This window comes from Dasypus novemcinctus, chromosome 7 (assembly GCF_030445035.2).
Source record: "Dasypus novemcinctus isolate mDasNov1 chromosome 7, mDasNov1.1.hap2, whole genome shotgun sequence".
Lineage (NCBI taxonomy): Eukaryota > Metazoa > Chordata > Mammalia > Cingulata > Dasypodidae > Dasypus > Dasypus novemcinctus.
The window spans coordinates 105,469,330-105,483,057 of record NC_080679.1 but is presented as its reverse complement, the minus strand read 5'-3'; the positions used below and the strand labels follow the sequence as shown (position 1 = coordinate 105,483,057).

Sequence of the window (13,728 nt, the reverse complement as noted above, 5' to 3'; positions counted from 1 at the left end):
TAACCTCACAAAAATCACCCGGACTCTACAGATTATTTAATGCATGCATGGACTACTAAACAAAAGTTACTGAATTACCTCTCCAGTTACTTTTTTAAATAAATACTAAAAAAGAACCCACTATCATCTATTTAAATAACCTAAGTTACCAAAGTCTGATTCTCTATCCTAATTCCATGTATACCTATACTGAAATATTCTAGATGCCTCAAACATACCACACGCTCTTTGTTTAAATATTTATTCCATATATTTCAAAACTCCAGACAGGAAAAGTATTTTTAAAAATCAAAATCTCACAAGCAAACTATACATGCCAAGGATATGGTGAGACTATACCTCTGTGAGTAAAAGATGCTCAGAAAAGCAGAACAATTCCAGATCCCACCTCCTGGAGGAGATGGGGTCTTTCTTAATGTAATTCCAGGGTTATAAATCAATTCAAGAACTGGGTGGAAGGGACCTATCTAGTGGTGAGAAAACCAGGTAGACTGGGACTGACATTAGCAATGATAGATGTGAAATAATTTGCTCCCTATAAATTTAACACCATCTGAGACTACAGTATAGTTAATTGTTTTCAGTAATAGTGTCAGTGGAAAAAAATGAATGTAGTCCAAAGATGTGGTCCCTGTGAAGGCTATTATGTAGATGACTCTACTTGTTCAAATATGATTCACTCTATGGAATTGACATTGCACTTGCTAGACCCAAACGATATTTGCCAAAGCTATTCTAAGTGAATGATGGTAATTTCCAAAAGAAATGCTTGAAAATTTTCTTCAGTTAATGTGTTTTAATAAACAAAAAACTATTCAGATCTATTAAAACAAGAGGGAATAAGTCTAAGATAAAAAGACTATGGTTTTTCCTTACATATCACCTACATGAAGCACGACATATCAAATATTCCCTAAAACTGTTTAAGTAAAAGATCCTTTCAAGAGAGCTGGCCAAGGTAGTCTGAATTCCAAAAGTTATGTCCCTTACAAAGAACTATATACTGATAAATACATCCTTATACAGTGAAACCAAGTCTCTAAAACAAGGGTTCTTAACCTTTTTTGTTCCATGGCCCCTTGGCCAGTCAGGTGAAAATCACGGACCCCTTACTAAGTCCACAGTACACTGTGTATTATTTAATAAATATACCACACCCACACCAACACATCCCCACAGAATAATATTTTTTGAATTTCAATTCAAGCTCACAGACCCCTTGTTAAGAACCCCTGCTTTAAAACACGGCCTACAGTAATGATTAAAAGGACAGTCAATTCACGGTTTTCCAACTTTGCTCCAGTGGACATGTTATATTATTCTAGCTCAACTGAAGTGTTCTATTAATAAACTTAAATAATGGCATCCTTTCCCAAATTAACATATATTAAAGAATAAAATTCTCAATGTTAAATTTCATTCCCAATTTTTCTAAAATATTCAATACATGCTACCTCTTTCAATACTGGAATCTAGACTAACATACTATCCAATCGAACACATAAAAAAAGGAAATTAGTTATTTCAAGTTTACCATATCATGATTCATAACTTCCAGGCATTCTGCTACTTTCATAAACTTGATAAAGTCCATCAAATCTATAAGCATTTACAGTGTGCCCACAACAATTGACACTGGGCATATACAGATGAATAAGACGTGACCCATCTTTAATGAAGTCCTCACCAGGGAAAGTACACGCAAACCAACAAGTAGTGACTAAATGCCTAGATTACACACTGTGCTATGGGAGATGCAAAGAATTCACCCTCCATCCAGGACTACAGGACATCCAGGATGTTAGAACTTCTGTATCAGAGGCAGACTAAGAAGAGTTAGGCTAGGGGGTGTGGAAATTAGATTATTAAATGTGTACAAGTCACTATAACTCTAAAACTCTGGAGTGACCAATCTCCTGGAATTGACATAATACAAATCAAGTATAAATGGAGATTCTTGAAGTGAAAAATAATTACTAAATTCTAAATGAAGCCGGAAAGTATTGTTTCAATTGACAGAATGTAAACATTTCCTAACTATAAAGTATTTGTATCTAATTGGTCCAAATGACAAGACATACTCAAACAGAAAAAAAATTAATATGTGATGTTAAGATACAAATTCTTGGTATAAAAATTTCCATTGGGGAGGTCTGAATCATCTAGTTAAGTGTCTACTTAAGTCAACTAGGTCTATTGGATTCCTGCTATATATCTTCAAGAAACTATCTGCGCTTCTTAATTTCTTTCTGTAAAATAGTGGTGTGGGATTATATTAGTAAATCCCCATACAAAGCAAAAAATCTGTACTTCTGTAATTCCTCTATAAGCATAAGATTAAAATGTCAACCCGGTTTCAAAACGGGAGTAAAGTAGCCCTCTTAACGTCTCAAATTAGCACTGTTATAAAATGTACTGTTTTTTACCTTATCTCAGTATCATAATTCATATTTAACCTATTCATTGTTTTCAAGTTTATCAAAGAGTTTCATGATTCATACTACACTCCTTCAACCCTCAGTACTAAAATTGTTTCATTAAATACTGTACAGGACCCTAAGGAAAATCTGTAATAAAAGGGGGTGGGAGCTGCGGAGAATCTATTCCATGTCAGACTTGGAATGCACTAATTAAAATCCAATCCTGTACTTTGTATGTGGGTTCCTATATGAAAATCCTCTCACGGTTAAAGCTTAAGGTTAAACAGGTTAATAAGACTCCAATAAGATGGCTCTATTGAAGTATACTAAACTTCTTTTCAGCAGCTCCTTTATTCCACCACAGTGTTAAAACTTCAAAACCAAATTCAGGGCCATTACCAAATAACCAAGGCGAGCCACGGCGCACTGGGGCGGCATACTGAAATCATGTGGAAAATCACTGGTAACTCACGTTTTCCATTTCAAACTGTGATACAGGTGGGGGGACAAAGTGTAAAGCCTTCTCTCTGAACCACTTATTTACATGTCTCAGGCACTAATTTAAGAGCCATCTCAAAGTCAGCCTAATGCAATGGAGTTCTCATAAGACTCTGAAAGTTGATTTGGGAAGAAAAAGCTATCTCGTGACAAAAGGTCTTAATGCAACTGCACCGTTGGGCACACTGTTGGATCCACAAAACGAAATTCAAAGAACCCTCCCAACCCTTCCAGATTGTCTAGTTCTCGATCAAAGTAAGTATGTGCTGAATCCTCATACGAGGGAGTTCTAAGGGGAGACAATGAGACCTTCAGACTCTTCTGAGAAGGGACTGGTAGAGGGAATGGCGAGGTGAGAAAGTGAGGACGATAAAGGCACCAGGCGCAAAGGTTTCCTTCAGGAAGGCGCGGGAGCGCGCGTTCTGAGGGACCCGGCCTGGCAGCCTCAGGATCCGCGGGGAGACGCCTCGGCGGGCTAAAGTCAACCGGGTGGACCCCGCAGACCCCGCCTCCCTTTTCCCCGCGCGAGGGCGGGGAAACCCCCTCCCGCCCCTCACCGGCCGCACGGGCTCCAACGCGGCAAAGAGGCGGCGGCGGGAAGCTGGTCCGCACAACACGTTAAAACCGAAAAAATGAAATTAGAGAACGGCCAGTTTGCAGGACAGAAAAAAACGCAACGGCCCGGCGCCACGCTCCGAGCACCGTCCAGGCAGCCGCGCAGGGAGCGCGGGCAGAGAAACGCGTGCGCCCGGGAAGTGCACCGCCCGCGCGGCCCTCGGCTCCGCCCTCCTCCCCCATCCCCTCCCTCGGCTCCCCGCGCGGCCGCCGCCGCCACCGCCCCTCTGGGAACTCCGCGCCGCGCGGCCCCGCGGGGCGGGCGCCGGGGAGGGGAGGGGAGGGGCCGCACTCCCCGCCGGCCCGCGCGGCTCCTTAGCCCAGAGCCTACTCACCTCCTCCTCCTCCTCGTCTCTCCCTCCTGGCCACCGGCGCGGCCCAGCCGGCGACGCGCTGACGCCGGCCCCTCCCCCGCGGCCGCGGCCACGGCCACCGCCCCTCCCGGCCTGCGGCCGCCGCGGCCTCCGGACACGTCAGGCGCAGGCCCCGCCCCTCCGCCCGCGCGCCCGAGGCCCCGCCCCCTCCCCGGCCCGGACGCTGCGGGCGCGGCGTCCCTGAGTCAGCGGCCGCTTCCGCCCGCGGGAGCCTCGCCACCCCGCCCTGGTCGCCAACCGGTCCTGCTGCTTCTGCTCCTCACCTTCAGGCCATTGCCCGCCAGCCTCGCGCCGCTTCCTACCTCCCCTCGTGCCCCTTCTCCATTTCTCATCCGCACCCCCGCCCGCCCCTTCAGCTTTTTCGTACTCTTTTTCCCATCCCCGTGGTTCTGTTCTAAGCTCGCGTTGCCGCCTTCTCTCGCCTACGGGAAGGTATTCGCTGCCCTATAAAGCGGCTCCAGCTTCCTCCTCCAGTCTTCCTAAGGGCCCCGTCTCTCCCTTCCCCCGGCCCGCTGGAGTCTCCGAGACCCGCTGCGTTCCAGGCTTCGCCACCTCTTTCTGCTGTGCAGCACGCACCGCCGCGCCTCCTTCGCCAGTGCGTCCTGATTTTCCTCCTTCTCGTCCCTTCTCCATTCCTCTTCGTTGGCTCACGCCTTCCTTTATCTACATTTTGCGCGTCCTCTCAATTTTGGCTACTCCACACACTTAAGATGCAGTTTGGGTTTTGAACAATTGCGTGTTCGCAGTCCCACTCTACATGAAGAGAGTCACACTGAGTAATTAAAAATTACAAAGCAAAACGACAGCAGTGAGAACCATCTTCTTACTTGCGTGGGTCCCTGAACGCTTTCTTAATGTGATAATGTATTGATAGACCAAGTAAATTTCAATGAAAACTTTATATTGGGTTTACACTTTACAATTTTGGGTTTTCCCCCCTGCAACTTAACCTCACTTAACCCCTTTTATACACAGTAGTCTTTTTAGGTCTCTTGCATCCTTACCTGTAAAATGAGGGATTCATCCCTCCTACATTTAAATTTCTGTGATACTAAAGAAAGGCTTTTGTATTTGGAAGAAAGTTGTGGGTTAAATGATTCAGCAGATGAGAAAGCATGCTAATGTAACTGAATGCCTGGTTTATTAAGTAACTTAATTTTTAAAACTGCACTTTTGAAGAGTTAGAACATGATGCAGAAATGAGTTGAAGAACATGGAAAATAAAGAAAACTGATCAGGCCTTTGGTTGTATATCCACAAGTCATTTTAAGTTATATGAATAAGCATTATCCTTAAATTGAAGAGTTAAAACTATCTTTTCTCTTTCTCCCTAAAAAAAGCCAGGCCTCATGCGGGCCTTCAAAATTTAAAACCATTGTTGAATTGAACAGCATTGAAAGCAGTTGAGAGTCCAATAAACAATCTGTCCATCCACTTCCACACAAATTGAGAAACTAAAAAGAGTAAATTGCAAAAGCTGGAAGTATGGTTTCCCCCAACTACTCCTGAAAGTAGTCAATTCTACTCCACAGAAGAAGTATCTGGGGGAAAAACCCAAGTATGGCTGCCATTTCATTGTTTTAGAAATAGAATCACAGAATTTTATGAGTGAATTATCTAGTCCTTGAGATGATCATCTGGAATCTATTCCTGTCATTTGAAACATGCAGAACTATAACCCAGAGAAGGTAAGTTACTTGCTCAATATTACCCAGCTTAAGTCAAAAGAAAGATAGGATTCAAACTCAGAGCTGGCTTATCATTAACACAGAAAGCTATTCAACATCAGAGCTCTTGACTTTGTAGCTTTGCCATCATGGTCTTACTAATGTATGAAATTGAACTTGGCATTAGCTAGGAAGGTACTGCTGTTAGAGGCTGTTTTTTGTCTCCTCTTTTCAAAGATTCCTGTTGCACAACCACTGTCTCCTCAGTCAAGGTTCATTTGTATTATCCAGGCAATTCTGGCCAGACCTCTAGAGTTGTGTCCCAATCAAACACAGTCATCCTTGAAGATGCCAAGAGCTGTACCTGATTGTAAGAACTGTGAAGTCCCTGTTGTCAAGAAAATTACACATTGGAAAGGTAAATCATGAAACAAAATGATAAACATTTCAACATTAATGGCCAAGGATTCCAAATTTTAAGCTTGAAAACATCCATGTAACTTAAGCAAAGACAATATAGGGAACCAAAAAAGGAAATATAGAATTTGGATTGGTTTATGGGAAAAAGGTAAAGGAAGTTCTTGAGCAAAAGCAGTGAAAAGAAAATGAACATGCCAAGAATGGGGAAAACAGAGGTTCATTTTAGAAACAATAGGAAACCAAGCTGAAGTGGTAGGGAGCAACTATTACAAGAAGATCTGAATTTAGGCCTGAGGAATTTAGACTTGATCTAATATGAATCATTCTGGGTGGACTGAGGGCCGTAGGGAGAAATGGGGACTGGAAACATAGAGATCATAACTTTGTCAGGTCTTGAAGAAGCAAATGGGATTTTAAAAGAAATATTAGACCTGAGTTACACTAAGGGAAAGACTTGGCTTCTGTGAGTGAATATGGGGATCAAAGAAGGGCAAGAAGCCCAAGATGACTTTAGGTTTTTGTGGCAAGTGTCAATAACAGTATATTTAGACCTTGGCACGTTGGAGTTGAAAGATGCTCAGTGCTCATGGGTACAGCCTCTCAAATGATAAATAAGGAAGCAAGAAATTTTCTTCAAGTAGACTCTCCTCTCCATCACATCCTCATGCTAGAAAACTTCAGTTTGCTACTCAAATAGAATTAGAAGGTGAGAAGGAAAACTCCCACCCTGACAAGAACCCTATGCTGGTGTTTTATGGTCGACCTATTTTTATTTCCGTTTCAGCCCTACTGATGTAAAAGTGCTCAGTGGTGCAGTATATAATGTTACAGTCAGAAATAAATCAATAAGTGTTCAGTAAATACATACCAAATGCTGCTTAGAGCTCTGCCAAGCCTGGAGGGCTTAGAAAAGTATAAAAAGGGCCTCTGCCTTTCAGAAGCTTATAATCTGCTTGGAAAAAAGGCAGTCAGTGCACCTGAAACAATAGAGAGTAAATTCCATAAACAGTGAGAACAACCTGTGTGGAAAGTAACGGGTGTTTATAGGGAAACAGTGGGGAACAGGGTTGACTGGATTGGAACTGATATGATCTACAGTGTTGTCATTCAGCAAAAATCTGTTGACCCTCAAGCACTATTCTAGGTATTGGAGGTAAAGCAGCAAAAGAAGACAAAGCCCCTGCTCTCCTGGAGCTTACATTCCACTCAGGAGAAACAGAGAAAAACAAATAGCTACACAGATAATAGTAGGTGCCCTGAAGAAAATAAAATGAAGTGTGCAAATGAATGTCTGCAGGTCAGGACTCTCTGAGGAACATTTAAACTTGACTTAAATGAAAGAAGTAACCGGTCATGGAGAGATCTGGAGACAGAGAGTAAGACATCCCAAAGGCCTAAAAAGGAGTCAAGTTTAGGGCATCTGAGATGAGGGAAAAAAAGCCACGTGTGTCTGGAATGTAAGGAGCCAGGAGGAAAGTGAAGGAGATGAGATGAAGCATGGACGTTAAGAAAGACCTTGTAGGAAGAAAGAATTTTGAGGTCAGACTGAAGTATGGATTTTTGGAAGATTAGTCAGTTGGTATTCTGGATTACAGGAGAGAGAGATTAGGACCTGGAAGGCAAAAGCCTTCTTGGTGATGAAGGTGGAAGCCTGTGTGGTAATCCAGGCAGGAGGCGATGTGAGGTGAACAAGGTTAGTGGCAAAGTTAGCAAGGAAAACGAAAATGTCAGGGCTATCAAGTACTGGGTATTAATGAGGGTGGTAGGAGGTACTGGCTGGGGGGAGTCCACCATGTCAAATGCAGCATAAAGGTCAAGGAAAAAGCATTCAAAGCAAAACAAAACAAAGCTAGTATTTTTAGCAAAAAAGATGTCATGTGTGACCTCCAAGAGAATAGTTTCAGCAGAGTGGGGCAGTAAGGAGTGGGTGAGGAAGTGGAAGCAGTGAACATCTTAAGAATCAGTACCACTCAGAATGTGCAAAGCGTATGTATATTTTCTTTACCTTTTAAGGCCATTTACATTTGGGGACACTATTAAATTCTGCATCCATTTAAAAGTTATCTGCTAGGTCTGATTTTATGTCTCCATGCTGAAGGGGGAACAAACTTACAACTTTGAGATCTACCTTATAGGTCCAAAGCAGGACACGTGCTTTGGGGCCCAAAAGAAAGTCACATCAATGATTCTCTGCTCTAAATCTAATCACAGGGGATTCATTCTTATTTCCCAAGGTATGGAAGAGCCTAACAGAAGAAACAATAAGGCAGACAGTGCGGTATCAGGTATAGTTCCATTACCACCACCTGGCAGGTCTAAATCCTGTGCGCTATGGGTACAACCTTGAGCACATCACAGAGCCTCACTGAACTCCAGCTTTTTATTAGTAGGGAAAAGGAATCTCTCAAATGTTAGGCTTCTGGAAGGTTAGCACTTCCATAGAGAAGGGGCAAATACCATTCTGTGAGATCCAGATGAACAGCTACCATGAATCCAGTTGGTTAAACTTAATTTTATTTTGTTCAGCAAACTAAAAGGCAACTAACAAGTACTTTTCTTTCTTAGAAACAGACATTCCTAGAAGACAGAGTGGAAGGAACACTAAAGTCCCCTCTTTTTGTAGCTATGTGGCTTGAGCATCTGAAGGAACCAAGCCTAACACTGGCTAAGTTGTGTCCACACATGCATGTGCATGCCTTCTCCCAATTGTATGATATAGGTGGGTAGACTGTGTTAATTTGTTAGGTGTTACTGAAAGATGGAATGCTATTAGCACTCTTTTTTATTTGGAATATACTTCATTTTGAGGTCCATTGGGAGCAATCTCTTGGGATGCCTTGGAAAGCTTCATTAAATTCAATGAAGGAAAAATAAGTGTAAGTTGTTCTAAAAATAGTCATGAAATTTACTATGTTTAATTTGCTGGCCCAAATGCTTCTCAAGTTGGTAGTGATCAAGGATCTATAACATCAATGAACAATTACCATATTACTGAAATCAATACCATATTTAGCTTTAAAAGCTTTCTTGTTATTGGTACTGAAAGAGGCCAAAAACATCAGTAGCCTGGGAAGCATAAAATGTACTCTCTGTTGATGAAATGTTCTCTTTAAATTAGGGTTTAGCTGTTCCAACACTATAATGTGAGGGAATTTGCTTCATCATTGTTACCTTCTGGACTTGAGACAGAAGCATTTTATACTGTGGTTCATCCTGTACCTTTTATCAAGGATAAATTCATGTTTTTTGTTTAAAAACAGAGAAAGCTTACATAATCTCTCCTCATGATTAGCCTTCCAGTAATTATCTGTAGCTTGGAATCAGTGTCAGCCAACCAAGTTCAGATGGCAAAAAAATGTTTGATCTGCAGTAATGTGATTTAGAAGACTCTGTACATGCAAGGTACAGCTATACAGAGAATGTATTTATCTAATTTAACTGCCAGTGATTTCATTAATATTTCTCAAGCACTTTGAACATGAAAAGAATGATCTGAAAGCTGAGAGCTATTACTCATAATCATTTTTTCCTATTTGTTGAACAAAAACTAACATATAACTGTGATACTCTTATGGTGTCTTTGAGAGAGATCCTCCTATTCTAATGAACTCATTGGACCACACTTTTAAAAAGTCTCATTAAAACATGAAGACTGATTTCTGAAAGTCAAGATTCAAGCTGGTTGGGTATCATCCCTCAGTAGATTTTGAAGCATATATGCTAAATAAACAACAATGACAGCTTGAGGAAGTGTATGCACCTGTTTGTTGAGAAAATGTTAGCAGGAGCAAATCTAAAATAAGAATGCATACCGCAACCTGATTTTTCAGGAAATTTTGTGCATGCCTATACTTAAAATTCCCCATATTATCATCTAATTTTTTTCTTTTAATCTTCTCTCCTAAGAATAACAGTGGATGAGCATGGAGCCTCTGTACAAGCTGAAAGGAAAAGCAAAGATTAGAAAGACCCTATTTTAGAGTTTTGAGGAGAAATAAACATAATGTTTCCCATTATTGCTTTATCTACAGGTCAAGTAAAAGAGCAATTGGCAAAAGAGGAAGAATACTCAAGAAGGACGTAAAGAGCCTAAACAGAGGCCCTGATAGAACATTATTCTTCCAGGCAGCAGTTCTGGCAATGCCAAATTCATAACTACAAGGGCTTGGAGGGATATTTTTCAACCTCCCAAGACTATAGGGCAGAATGAACTCGCTGATGAAAGAGAAGGGATGAATCAAAAGCACTGTCTTTCCCACATGACTCGGGTTTTTTTAGATTTATTTATTTATTTATCTATTTATTTATTTATTTTCTCCCCTTCCCCTCCTCCCACCCTGTTGTTTTTACTCTCTGTGTTGTCTTCTCTTCTCAATTTCTCTCCTCTAGAATTCACCGGGATTCAAACCTGGAGACCTCTGACGGGGAGAGAGATTCCCTGTCAATTGCGCAACCTCAGTTCCTGGTTTCTGCTGCATTTCACCTTGACTCTCCCCTTGTCTCTCTTTTGATGTGTCATCATCTTGCTGCGTGAATCACTTGTGTGGGCACTGGCTCACCACGCAGGCACTCAGGCAAGCACTTGCTCTCCTCACGGGCACACTTTCTTTTCTTCTTTTTCACCAGGAGGTCCCAGGGATCGAACCCAGGTCCTCCCACATGGTAGGTGGAAGCTCTATCACTTGAGCCTCATCAGCTTCCCATGACTTATTTTTTAAATTTGGTTTCATTTCATTTAAATTCTGTTCCCCTAAAGGGAATTTTTACATCTCATCTAAAGCAGAATTTTCTTTCCATGTGCACCATGTAACCCACATACCTTGATTAATAAGCCTGATTAAAGCCCTAGTCCCACTTCAGCCCTAATAAACCAAACTTTACATTGTGGGGCTGGAAACTTGTCCTTTCAAGCAGCTCCCAAATGATTTTATATATACTGACATTTGAGAAAGACTTCTATTATAGAAAGGGTATTACCTGATTTAGCCATTCTTGGCCCAAATCCTACTTGCAACAACTAGATGTGGCAGGATGAAGTGTTCACCAAACATTACATGGCTCTCTTACGTTTTCACCTCTTGTGTAGTTAGCTTGGGGCCATGTAATTCTGTTAACAGTTAAAGAATCAGTGAAATGTTTTACTGCTGACCAACAGGCTTGAAGAGAAATGAAGTGAGTCACTTCTGATCCAACATTCTTAAGAGCAGATTTTTGCCCCTGCCCCTGTGGCCCGTGTGGCCTTGGAAGCCCCATTTTCCAGATGGTACAGCTCCAAAAAGGAAGCAACCTGGATCCTTAGGAGTTGGTCCAGAAAGAGTTTCAGACTCTCAAGAAACTTTTTATGAGCAAGAAATTAGCCTCTAATTCTTGAATAACTTGAGAGGGGTGGTGGTGTTAGTTGCTTTAGCATTGTGTGTGGTATGTCCCACCCTGACTAATACAACATGATTTTGAACTGTTTTGTCACAGTTTTATTACCTTTGGACCTTATAAAGGCAGCAAAGGGATAATGGAATAAATGGTTCACAATTTACTAAATAAATCACTTAAGAACAAATGGCTATATACAGATCAGAAATCATATATAGCATGTAAGTACAAAATGCTTTTTATGTTGTACAGTACTGGCCTTACTTTCCAGTCTCTCCTCAATTAAAGAATTAGTAATATCTTTCACCTCCTACCCTAGGAGAAGAAATACTTTTGCCTTTGCCATGGATAGATCCTCCTGTTTTCTTCATCCTGGTCATACATCATTAACAATCCATCTTTTGGGTTCTCAGTTGGACAAGATTCCTATATCCGATGCCAGTCAGAGTCAAAGTGGATTGAATACTAATTTATATTTGCAGCTTAAAAGTTCACTCTTTAAGTGAATCAACTAAATTTATATGGGATTAGTCACTTATATTCCTAATTTGTTACTGCACAGGTGTGCAATGCTGAAACAAAGAACTTTGCTACACACCTGGGTCCATAACTATAGGGAATATGAATCAGGCAGTTTTGGTGTGAGGAATGAGAGATGGAGGAGCAACTTCCATGGAGACTAAATACTTTCAAAAGTCCCTTTATACTATTTGCTGACCTACTCTTGAAGCAGAAGGCCAGTTTTTGCCATTTGAACAACTTCAAAATCACTGTTTGAAAGCTTCATAGTACACAAAGAAGGAGTTGGGAAAATCCTATTCTCACAGTTTCTCAGGCACTGCAGAGAATCTTTTGTCAGTAACTGTGCCCATACTTACCAGTCTGATAGCTGCCACAATTTTTTTTTTAAACAAAGGGGAAATAAAACTCAAGCTAAATATAGTTTGCTTCTCCCATGAATAGAGTATACTAAATAACATTTCTTATGTTTTAACACATCACCTTTCCCTTAATTCACAGAACAAATAGGGAAAAGAAATCAAGTACTGTACTTTTTCCTGTTGCCTTTTCAATAATTCACTAAACAAATCCAAATAACATTCCTGTAGTCAAATAGAAGAACCTCGTGAAAAAGACTCATTGAAATCTTTTTCAGTCCTATTTAGAATTTATCCCCATTTTGAAATAGGGTCATGCTTCTTTTGTTCCTATAGAAAAGGAGTTATGATTTAAGAAAACTTTACAAAAGGGAAGCCAATCCTGATGTTATCAAACTTCCCTCTTTTCTTTTAACAGAATATTTGAGAAAATGCCAATTGGTGTCGCCTATCATCAGAACTTTTCATGATCTGATTGTTTCTGAAAACTAACTCACATAAAACTGACTATCTGACGTTCTTTAATCAGTGATATTATACTTCTTTCTGAATAGTTAGCACTTAATTTGTCTCTGCATACTGAAATAGTAAAACCGTGTCAAATATTTTGGATGAAATGATACCATAACGAATTTAATTATACATATACCCCCATTTTGGGGAGGTGGACATTGGTAGAAACTCAGACAATCCTATTCCTTTGTGGGAGTGTTAACCAGAATGCCATTTTTGTCCAGACTGTCACGGGACGGTTTTGTAATTAGAAGATGCACTCGAAAATGAAAGTCTAGGTTGATGAGGCAGAACCAGCTATGTTTTAAAGGGAAATTCTTATTAGTACAAAATATTGGAGGACAAACAAAATCAATTTTTATAGGCAGATTAACCAAATTGTTCATTATTGTAGTAAACATTGCAAAAATCAAGAGGATGGACTATATTAGCCATACCCAGGCAAGAGAATGAAGTACTATGCTCTAATTTATGTACAATAATTGTTCATACCAGCATTCTCATGGTTTGGGTAGTGACTCATTTTGTTCTATGTGACCTTTGTTCTACAAGGTTGTCTGCTATTAGAAAGTAGAAGCAATAAAAATAAAACAGGATTTTACCAGGCTAACTTTGATTTCTTTAAAATACATGAATACCAGGTTAAGGCAATAGACTACCAGGTTTAGGAAATCTGATCCCTTTACATCTCTACAGTAGGTTAGAATACTTGAAAAGTCATGTGGGTTTGTTTTTTTTTTTTTCCTGAAGGGCATTTAGTAAGATAACTTTTGGTGGTTTATTATTTCTGAATTTTAAAAGGTAGAGCAAAAAAAAAAGTCAAATTAGCAAGTTAGATAAGCACAGCCTTTTTCCTCTTCATTTTCCATTCCTGATGCTTGGATAGGCATGTTAGAGGAACACGTTAGATAGAGGAGGGTGTATTTCAAAGAAATAGCTTTATAAAGTAATTTACTGTCAGCCAGCAGGTCAT

At 40.5% G+C, this 13,728-nt stretch overlaps 1 protein-coding gene across 50 annotated transcripts in view; it reads right to left on the bottom strand.

Moving 5' to 3' along the window:
• GTDC1 (glycosyltransferase like domain containing 1) overlaps window positions 1–4,270 on the bottom strand; it is a 412,173-nt gene extending 407,903 nt beyond the window's left edge. For 22 of the 50 annotated variants that reach the window (XM_071216464.1, XM_058300976.2, XM_058300991.2 and 19 more), the window contains exon 1: window positions 3,869–4,003. The gene's annotated coding sequence lies outside the window, so the exon portion shown is untranslated. Of the gene's footprint in view, window positions 1–3,475; window positions 3,661–3,868; window positions 4,004–4,170 lie in introns of those variants that run through there. The other 28 variants (XM_071216470.1, XM_058300981.2, XM_012520400.4 and 25 more) reach the window with 9 other exon arrangements.
• Window positions 4,271–13,728: the final 9,458 nt, after the last annotated feature.